Source organism: Asparagus officinalis, chromosome 7 (genome assembly GCF_001876935.1).
Source record: "Asparagus officinalis chromosome 7, Aspof.V1, whole genome shotgun sequence".
In the NCBI taxonomy this organism is placed as follows: Eukaryota; Viridiplantae; Streptophyta; class Magnoliopsida; order Asparagales; family Asparagaceae; genus Asparagus; species Asparagus officinalis.
Window position 1 is genome coordinate 12631823 of NC_033800.1, and position 10259 is coordinate 12642081.

At 38.3% G+C, this 10259-nt stretch overlaps 1 long non-coding RNA gene across 1 annotated transcript; it reads right to left on the reverse strand.

The window, feature by feature from the left end:
* LOC109850066 lies at positions 6760 to 8782 on the reverse strand. The gene is made up of 2 exons (XR_002249321.1): positions 8463 to 8782; positions 6760 to 7245 (listed from the first exon to the last, which is right to left on the reverse strand). It is a non-coding gene; the product is annotated as an uncharacterized LOC109850066 (long non-coding RNA).

Genomic DNA, 10259 nt, shown 5'->3' on the forward strand with positions numbered 1-10259 from the left:
GTTTAACAAGTTGTTAATCCCGTTTAAGAGCTGTTTAAGAGTTGGTTTCGTTAATCAGTTTTCAAGAGAAGTTTTTCAAGAGAAGTTTTTCTACAACAAGAAGAGGCTTTCAAACCCTATTGGAATCATCATTTCTTCAGCTCTTCTTGTTCATTGAGAAGTTTTCTAAACTCATTCTTATATAGCTTGTTATTTCACTTTCAATTGTTTAAGCTATATTCATTGAGTTATATTTATTGAGTTTCATTCACTATTATCACACACACTTATTGAGCTTTATATTTCCATATTATATATTGTGGGTTGTGGGGTGTGATTTAGTGAGTGTGAGCTTCATTGTGTTCTCACTTGTTAATTGAGAACAAATCATTGTATTTAACTTTTATTTGTGAGAATCACTTGTAATACACTTGTACACCGAGAGAAGTGTGAGGAGAGAGAGACGGGGTCAAATCCAATAGGAGTGGCGTCGATTGACGAACCTAGGGAGAGGTTGTAATCGAGCACTTGAGGAGGAGGACACGGGCTAGATTCCTACACTTAGTGTGTAAAGTGTGATTGTTGAGTGATTGTGTAGTGTGAGAGTTTTCGGTGAACTTGTAAACCGAGTGTGTAGAAGTTCCGGCTTCCAAACCGGATTGTGATAGTGGATATCTCCTCGAGGTGAGGAGCGGGGACGTAGGTCGTGGGGACCGAACCTCGTAAACATATCGTGTGTTTGTGTTTTGCTTGTCTCACATTTTATTTGTGCATTACTCTTATTATTCTTATTGTTCTTATTGTTCATATCTATCTCTTGTAAGAACATATTGATCAACATAATTTTAATTGCTATTAATTGGGATTAGATTAGCATAAGACCCTAATCACCCCCCCTCTAGGGTCTAACAATTGGTATCAGAGCTTGGTGCTCTTTGATTTAAGGACTAACCGCCTTGAGTTAAAGATCCAAGTTATTGTATTAGTGCTAATCTAATTTTGATTAATTGTGCTTCTTGCATTTCATCTCTATGGATATGAATGATTCATCTTGCTTAGGATATGCTATTAATATTGCTCCTCGTTTGGATAATTTCCCCTATGCTCAATGGCGTATTAGATTCAAACTTTTTGTTCAATCTAATCAATTTGATTTATGGGAAATTATTGAGGATGCCTATGTTGTTCCCACCTTGGAAAAATCCAAATGGTGTGAGAATGATAAAAGATTGTTTAACATGAATAAGCTTTTGCTAGGATTTTTGATTAGCGCTTTTCACTCATCGTTTTCTAACAAACTTGCTAATTTTGATAGTGCTTATGCTTTATGGAAACTTATTGAAGCACATGAAGGAAAATTGGAGGCTATTCAACAAGCGTTGGAAAATCCCGCTTTGAGCTCTAAGGAAGCCTCATCCCCATGTACAACACCACTAGGTAGTAACCCTAGTGAGGTATGCGATAACGATGATATTATTACTTTTGATGAACTTGCTCTTGAGTTTGAAAAATTACACAATAGCTATATTGATGTAAAAAGTAAGTATGTTAATATAAAATCTATTCATGAAACACTAGCTACTAAGTTTAATTTTATTGCAAATGAAAATATAATTCTTAAAGAATGCAATGAAAATTTGAAAATTGAAAATGCTAGTTTGCTTCATGAAAAACGTGATGCTATGTTAGAAGTAGATAAGTTAAAATCTATGATGAGTAATCTTGTTTATCCTACTTCTAGTAGCAATACTTGTATGCACAATGATGAGTTGAATCAAATGAGAAAAAGAATATCTACCTTAGATTCAACACTAAATACTTGTATTGCTAATAATAAAAAGCTTATGGACTTATGTGCAAAGGTTAATGTTAATTCTTCCAAGAAACCTATTCACTATGCACATATGTATGACAAAATTCACAAATGTTCTATTTGCGGTCTTAAAGGCCATTTAGCTCAATTTTGTCATAATGCACCAAAAATTGACAAGCCTACACATGATTGTGCATCCCATCAAGCTTCTTCATCACATACACATGTACACACACATAGTGTAAATCACAAACATGCTCTACCAAGTGCTTGCTAGGTAATGATCTCCCACTTGTCCACTTAATTCCATTTCATTACTCTAGTACTTGCTCTTCTTTTCTAGGGTTTATATTTTAGGGAAATTTGTTAATTTTTTGTTTGTATTTACAGGATATTGATAAATTTCCTCTATCTTATCTAAGCCCTAACTTATCATGCCTCCCAAGCCCCCTAAAAAGAGGTCTAAACCCGAATCCAGTTCCTCATCTGTAAAAGCCTCACATTATGAGGATTATCTGTTGTTTAAACCTCTTGTTAGAAAATATAGGGAACTTTGTAAACTAAAAATTCTCCCAACTAGGTATATCAAGTATCCTGAACTGGCCATCTATAAAACTCAGTCTCTTCTTCATAATGTTGGGTTGGATAAATTGTTTGATGAAAGTCTTAAAGTTCCTTATTATCCTTTCTTAGTTTATCTGTTTTATGCTAACATGTCCACATCATCCTCTGCTGATGGCAGCTTGACCATTTCCTCTTCTGTTAAAAATGTGGCAATAGCTTTTACTGCCAACGAACTTGCGGGGATTCTTCAAATCCCAACAAGTGACGTTGAACTTAGGTCTATTGAGCTTAGTGATCCTTCAGTCAATCATCAAATGTTTTCACCTGGATGCTCATATCCTATGAACAATAATTCCCTTAATCCCATTGCCAAACTAATTGCTAGAATTATTGCTCATAATTTGATTCCCAAGACTGGGAGTTTTGATCACTTCGCCTCTGACAAGATTAATGCTGTTTATGCCATCTTTGCTGAAATCAAAGTTGATTGGGCTACCATCTTTATAAATAACATGGCATCTAAACACACCAAGTTTCTACCATTTGGTTCCTTTTTCACTCTCATTTTTCAACATTTCAATGTTGACCTTACAAATGAACCTAAGGTTGAATCCACAAGAGATTTCTTTGATAAAGTTTCCCTTTCCAGAATGCATATATCTCTTGACTCCACACCATCTTCTCACTCCCGTTCTAGAGCCTCGACCTCTTCCACTTCTTCCACTTCTGAGATTTGTGACCGTCTTGATCGTCTTGAGACTCGTGTCACATCTATTCAGAAGGACGTTAGGACTATTCTTTCATACCAGCGTCAGTCTCTCGGGATCCCTTCTAATTCTGAGTCTGATTCTGGTGAGGATTCTGCTGATGACTCAGATGGTGATGGTGATGGTGGTGGTGATTGGTGATGGTGATGGTGATCGTGATGATGATGGTAGTGGTGATAGTAGTGATGATGTTGGTGGAGGTGATGACTGATTTGAGCTTCGTCATGTGATGCTTTATTTGCTTTCTTCTGGGTTGTAAAACTTGATAACTATGTTTTATTTTGAGTGTAATAACTCTATGATGCTTTGTGGAACAACTATGTATGTTTTTGTGTGACGTTTTATGTATGACTTGCTATCTCGTGGACAAACCTATATTTTTCTGCATAAATATGTTGCTTTTAATGTCTATATGATGTTATTTGTGAATCATCATGTTCAGTTTAATTCTTTTATGAATCACTGCATTGTAGAAACAACACTCATGTTTTGGTATGCAGCAAATAGTTGCTTATCATAAGTTGCCTATGTTTAAGTTTTGTTTTTTATGTATCAATGCGTGGTTTATCATTTTTGTAATGCCTAAATGATGATTTGTAAATTGCTGATGTCAGTTTATCATTTTGTGATCAATGCATGGTTAAGACAATACCCATGTTTTGTTTCTTGCTTTTTTTTTTCTTATGCATAAGTTTGATGGATAGTTGTCAGTTTAGCTCCTGTATATATGCTCTATTGATGTCATCCAGTCTATTTGACAGGGGGAGTTTTTGACATAAATTTCTTTACTTCTATTATCTATGCTTATATGCAGGGGGAGCATTGCTCCTATCTTTCATTTTTCCCTCTTTTTGATGTTGTCAAAGGGGGAGAAAACTACCACATATATAGCTTACAAATTAATTCTGTTATATATGATCATGTGTGTTTTATATATATGGTCATGTATGATTTATTCTTGTTTTGGGTTATATGTGGATTATCAGTGTATACTTTACATTCATGTATAAATTGTTTGCCATCATCAAAAAGGGGGAGATTGTTGACCCTATAGTTTTGATGATGATTTGACAAACAATTTATTACTAATAAGTTTTCTAGTGTTTTGTGTTTATGTTCTCTTTTCAGGTATTTCAACACAGCGTTAAAGATTCAAGTTCATCTGCGTGGGTTTTCTTAGGTATATGATCAGTTTTCTTACATATATAGTATGATTATATCTAAGCTCAATATATATACACTTAACACGATCTTTGACATTTTCTATCATATAGATGATTTTTCTTTAAACGTTGTTAAAATATCTTTATCTCTTGTTTACAGCTCTCTCATACTTTATTATATACATATAATATATGCACAATATATATATGAATATTTACAAGTCCTATATCAAACTTTCACTTTCATAAAAATACAGGTTTTCTAATCATTTTTCAAAAACAGGTAGTTTTCACAAACGAAATTCGTTTTTCCAAAAATTCCTTTTCAAACATGTTCATTTCATCATTTATAAACTTTCCCCAAAGTTTCACTATTTTTGGATATGAATTGATATTTTTAACGAATTCTCAAAACTGACCCAAAACCTGTCATTTTTCACATATCAGATTTCGGTCGACCGATACGGTCGACCGACGGTAGTCTGTTTTCTGAGAATTTCTTTGAGTATTTTCCGGTCGACCGGAATTTCCGTCGGTCGACCGAAATATCCATTCGGTCGACCGAAATTCATGGGGTGCTATATATACCTCATTGCTGCTCTTCTTCTCTATCTATCAAGAAATCCAAGTTTGCTGTTTAACAAGTTGTTAATCCCGTTTAAGAGCTGTTTAATAGGCTTTTTGGTCTTTTTCTTATTTTTAGCTGTTGCAATGGGGTGCTATAAATACCCCATTGCTGCTCTTCTTCTCTATCCATCAAGAAATCCAAGTTTGCTGTTTAACAAGTTGTTAATCCCGTTTAAGAGCTGTTTAAGAGTTGGTTTCGTTAATCAGTTTTCAAGAGAAGTTTTTCTACAACAAGAAGAGGCTTTCAAATCTTATTGAGATCATCATTTCCTCAGCTCTTCTTATTCATTGAGAAGTTTTCTAAACCCATTCTTATATAGCTTGTTATTTCACTTTCAATTGATTAAGCTATATTCATTGAGTTATATTTATTGAGTTTCATTCACTATTATCACACACACTTATTGAGCTTTATATTCTCATATTATATTGTGGGTTGTGGTGTGGGATTTAGTGAGTGTGAGCTTCATTGTGTTCTCACTTGTTAATTGAGAACAAATCATTGTATTTAACTTTTATTTGTGAGAATCACTTGTAATACACTTGTACACCGAGAGAAGTGTGAGGCGAGAGATGGGGTCGAATCCAATAGGAATGGCGTCGGTTGACTAACCTATGGAGAGGTCGCATCCGAGCACTTGAGGAGTAGGACACGGGCTAGGTTCCTACACTTAGTGTGTAAAGTGTGTTTGTTGAGTGATTGTGTAGTGTGAGAGTTTTCGGTGAACTTGTAAACCGAGTGTGTAGAAGTTCCGGCTTCCAAACCGGATTGTGATAGTGGATATCTCCTCGAGGTGAGGAGCGGGGACGTAGGTCGTGGGGACCGAACCTCGTAAACATATCGTGTGTTTGCGTTTAGCTTATCTCATATTTTATTTGTGCATTATTCTTATTGTTCTTATTGTTCATATCTATCTCTTGCAAGAACATATTGATCAACATAATTTTAATTGCTATTAATTGGTATTAGATTAGCGTAAGACCCTAATCACCCCCCTCTAGGGACTAACACTTAACCGTAAAAAAAGAACAAAAGCCCACATATTCAATATTGTGGCAAGTTGTTATTAATAACACCAAAATCCGTGCCTCACACGCGCGGGGAATTTTATCTCGACTCCTTAATAGAGATAAGTGTACGCCTAACACGCGTTGCCGATTTAGTCTTTCACCGAGTGAAAAAGACACCAGAATACGAGTCTGGGGACGTTTATCCCGAATCCTAAGTAGGGATGAGTCAACACCTAACACGCGTTGCCGGGTGCTATATTCCCGTAAGAATGGCGAAGTCTATGTATTCAAAATCATAGCGTCAAGTCTAGGAGAATTAACTCTCTTAGCGCAACGTTACATGTGAAACGGGTTTTAATAATTCACATGCTAGCCCGATTCAAACGGTAATCGGTAAAGGCACATCAAACCCGTTGAAGGCTGGGGGTTTGCCAAAAATCCTAAAGGCCTAACATCGCCGGTTTAGTCTTTCGCCGACTGAAAAAGACACCAGAGTCTAAATCTGGGGAATTTACCCCGAAGCCTAAGAAGGGGTAAGTCAACGTCTAACACGCGTTGCCGTTTAGTCTACTCACACGAGAAGAACGAAGTATATGTATTCAAAATCATAGCACCAAGTCTAGGAGAATTAACTCTCTTAGCGCAACGTTACATGTGAAACGGGTTTTAATAATTCACATGCTAGCCCGACTCAAACGGTAGTCGGTAAAGGCTCATCAAACTCGTTAAAGGCTGGGGGTTCGCCAAAAATCCCACAAGTATTATGGTTAATTATTCCATACGTAGTGGTTGATTATTCCATACGGAGTAAGACATCATAATAAATGAGACATAATGAATGAAAAGGACATATTTTCTATTAATAAAATTGAGTTTGCAGGTACAAGAGTTACAAACAATCTACATGAAGTTTGTGACTACAGGCTTGCTGTTCAAGTTTAGTCAATTCCTCTGTATAAGTTCGCTCAAGCTCACACTGCAATGCAACCTTGAAGGATTCCTCGGTGAGGGATAATGTTTTCGCAGCCTCTTGTTTGATCTTGGCTAACTTCTGTTTCGAGAGCTCAAATTTTCTGGATATCACAACTTGTGAACGCTCCAAGTCATCCTTCACCATCCCCAAGATAGCCAAGGCCTCCATTTGATCCACCCGACTTTGTTGCGTTTGAATCTCAAGTCCAGCAGAAGCCCGAGTGTCGTGCCATGCTTGTAGATGAGATTCCATCCAAATGGCTATGTATGTTGAGCTACCAGCAGTCTTCAACTCTTGTAACCGTCAGAATTCGCGCTCCAGCCGGTCCAAAGCGTCGACATGGCTAATCTGTAACAAAGATCAACAGCACAGTCAGATCAAGAATCAAGATATATGAATCAGAGCTTAAAAGGGAAATTGTGAATCTTCAACTGAAATTCTACAAGACGGATTTTTTTCAGTTAAAGGTCCAATTAAACCTATACGGCATCCTCTATTCAAGTTAAAGTGAGAGGAAAATCAAATATACAAGTCAAGCAGACTGCGCCTCCTACATAATTCACGTGCGTAATCAAGCATGAAAGTTCAAGGGAAAATCAGGTTAAAAGTCACAGGGTCAAACATGCAGACTTGCAAGCTCACAACCTCATTCCTTTGTTGATGAATTCATTATTTCCTTTGATGAAGATGATTAAACCTTCTGTTCATCTCCTCACAAGCTACCTGGCATAAAAAAGATAGAGGTCTGTTCTACCTTCTCCATAGATCATTTAAAGCACACGGAAATAGCTACCTGGCATAAAAAAGATAGAGGTCTGTTCTACCTTCTCCATAGATCATTTAAAGCACACGGAAATAAGAGGCAAATGCCTAGAAAGAGTCTAAATGGTGACTTGGGCAATGTTTGTTGGCATAAAATTGGCGAGACTAAACCAGTGTGCGTAAATGGAGTTCAGAAAGGTTCGAAAACAATTATAGTTCTATACATAAGCATATCAGGTGAAGTCTAGGCAAGATGACAAGATGGCACATGATCGTGGTCTAAATAACACTGCAGGCACAGAAGAGAAAGTTGCAGTTGCGCCAAGATTATGTGGAATTGAAAGTCATGCACAAAATTTCAATTCAATCTCTATGGAAGTGCCATGTCAGGCTAAAAACAAAAATATATATACTTATGCTAAAGCCTCAGCAGCAAGAGAATAATAACTTAGCATATCCTAAGCATGTGCAACAATAATCTCATTGTGGACTTGAAGGGGAACAGATTAAATCAACGATCAACCATGAAGAGGAAATTCGGCCGTGAACAGTTCGAGGAGCTCGACAAATTTATTTCTTCAACCACCATCAACCCCAGAAAAAAAAAACTCAAAAATTCGGTTTTCCCCTAAGATTAGGGAGTTGAGGACTGCAGTTATCAAGTTATGAACACAGTAAAGTACAGAAATTTCAGCCAACACTCAAACCCAACACAAATTTCAGTTTTTTCCCCAAATTCGAAGAACTAGGGTTTCGACCGCCCCTAAGACAACCAAAATCGAAACAAGGGCAGTGAAATTTACCTGAATTCGAAGAAGAATCAAGAGGAGAAGGGACCCGTCGAAGCAAGAACCCCCAAATGCCCTAGCTCGATGATTGGCTAAAACCCTAGCCTTGAATCTTCTCCTTTTACTTGAACCCGAACTGAAGAAGAAAAAAAAAAGAGAGGGAGGAGAGAGGAATTTAAAGGGCTTGAGGAAGGTTTGATCTTTTCAGAACTCTTGAAGAAGAGGAGTTCTTGGATGGTTGGAACTCAGAGAAGAAAGCCGAAACCGAAAATTTGGGGAGATAAGAGCTGGAACCGGAGATAGAAGAAGGAGTTGGGGATTTTTATTCCCCTTTAAACCCCCTTCCGACCCGCGTTCTGCGCGTCGGATTCGTGTCCGACGCGCGTGAGCGTGGGTCGGATTAATCCGACCCGCGCTCACGCGGGTCGGATCCATCTGACCCGCGTGAACGCGGGTCAGACCCATTTTGGCTGATTTCGTTGCTTTCTCGCCTGATTTCATCCGTTTTCGGAGCTTTCGGTCCAGTTTCATCTCCCGGATAATTTTGCGGCATTTTCACTCATATTTAGAATGTTCGGAGTCCAATTCCATCTCCCGGATAATTTCGTGATATTTTCGCCTATTTTCAGACTATTCAAGACCCAATTTTATATTTTGGGTAATTTCGCGGCATTTCGCCTATTTTCGACTATTCGGGACCCAATTTCATATTTTTGGGTGAATTCGCGACATTTTAGCCTGCTTTTGGAATATTCGGAGTCCGATTTCATATTTCCGATCGTTTTACGGTGTTTTCGCCTATTATCGGAATATTCGAGAGCCAATCTTATATTTCCGGATAACTTTAAAGCGTTCCGCAAAACTCCAATTGGTGACCACGAGTCTAAATTGTTTCCCACTTTTGACGGGAAGTTCCTGGAGAATATTATGTATAATAATTCTTAAGGATAACCTGGCAACCTCCGACGGGTACACGAGGTTAAACTGATTCCCGAAACTCCCAGGAGTACAAGAGTATAAACTGGTTCTCCTCAGGTTAATGAGAAACCCTAGGGTCAATGTCGGTCAACGCATAGCCCTAGGTCAACGCCGGTCAGCGCGTTGCGATGAGAGTCAACGCCGATCGATTCGAAACCCTAAGGTCAACGCCGGTCAACGCGTAACCCTAGGTCAATGCCGGTCAACGCGTTGCGATAAAGAGTCAACGCCGATCGATTCAGAAAGTCTACTCATCGAAAGTCAACTCAATGACACATCAACAAAAATCTATTCACCAAATTCGGTTCAAGGCTTCAATAACGGTCAGACGATAAACGCAGTACCGGGAAAATCTTAGCTATTCGATAAAACACAGAATATGCTAAGATATGGAGAAGTCAAGAATCGAAACCGTTTGTAGGTCCTTTAACACCGACTGAAGGTGGGGATCCATCATATCCAAAGCATTTCAGACTCCTCTATAAAAGAATGAGGCTGAAACACTTTGGAGGGGGTATCTGTAGGCGTCTAAAATTGCCTATGAGAGCCCGCATGAAAATCAAAGCAATGAATAGGCGAGTCAAGAAAATTCACCAATCAGTCAGCGCACGTCAAATCATCTCGTGCGCGTCGGTCAGCTAGTACGCGTCGGTCAACACGCGCACGCCGATCAATCCGCGCGTATCGATCAACAAGCAACGCGCGTTCGACGGTCGGTCTTGCGGCGAAGCATACAAGTCAACAAATCGACCAAACACGCGAAAAGAACAAGTCTCGGAAGAAAGAGAACATAAAAGGAAAAAGTCGACAAAACTGCACGAACGCAGGACGGAA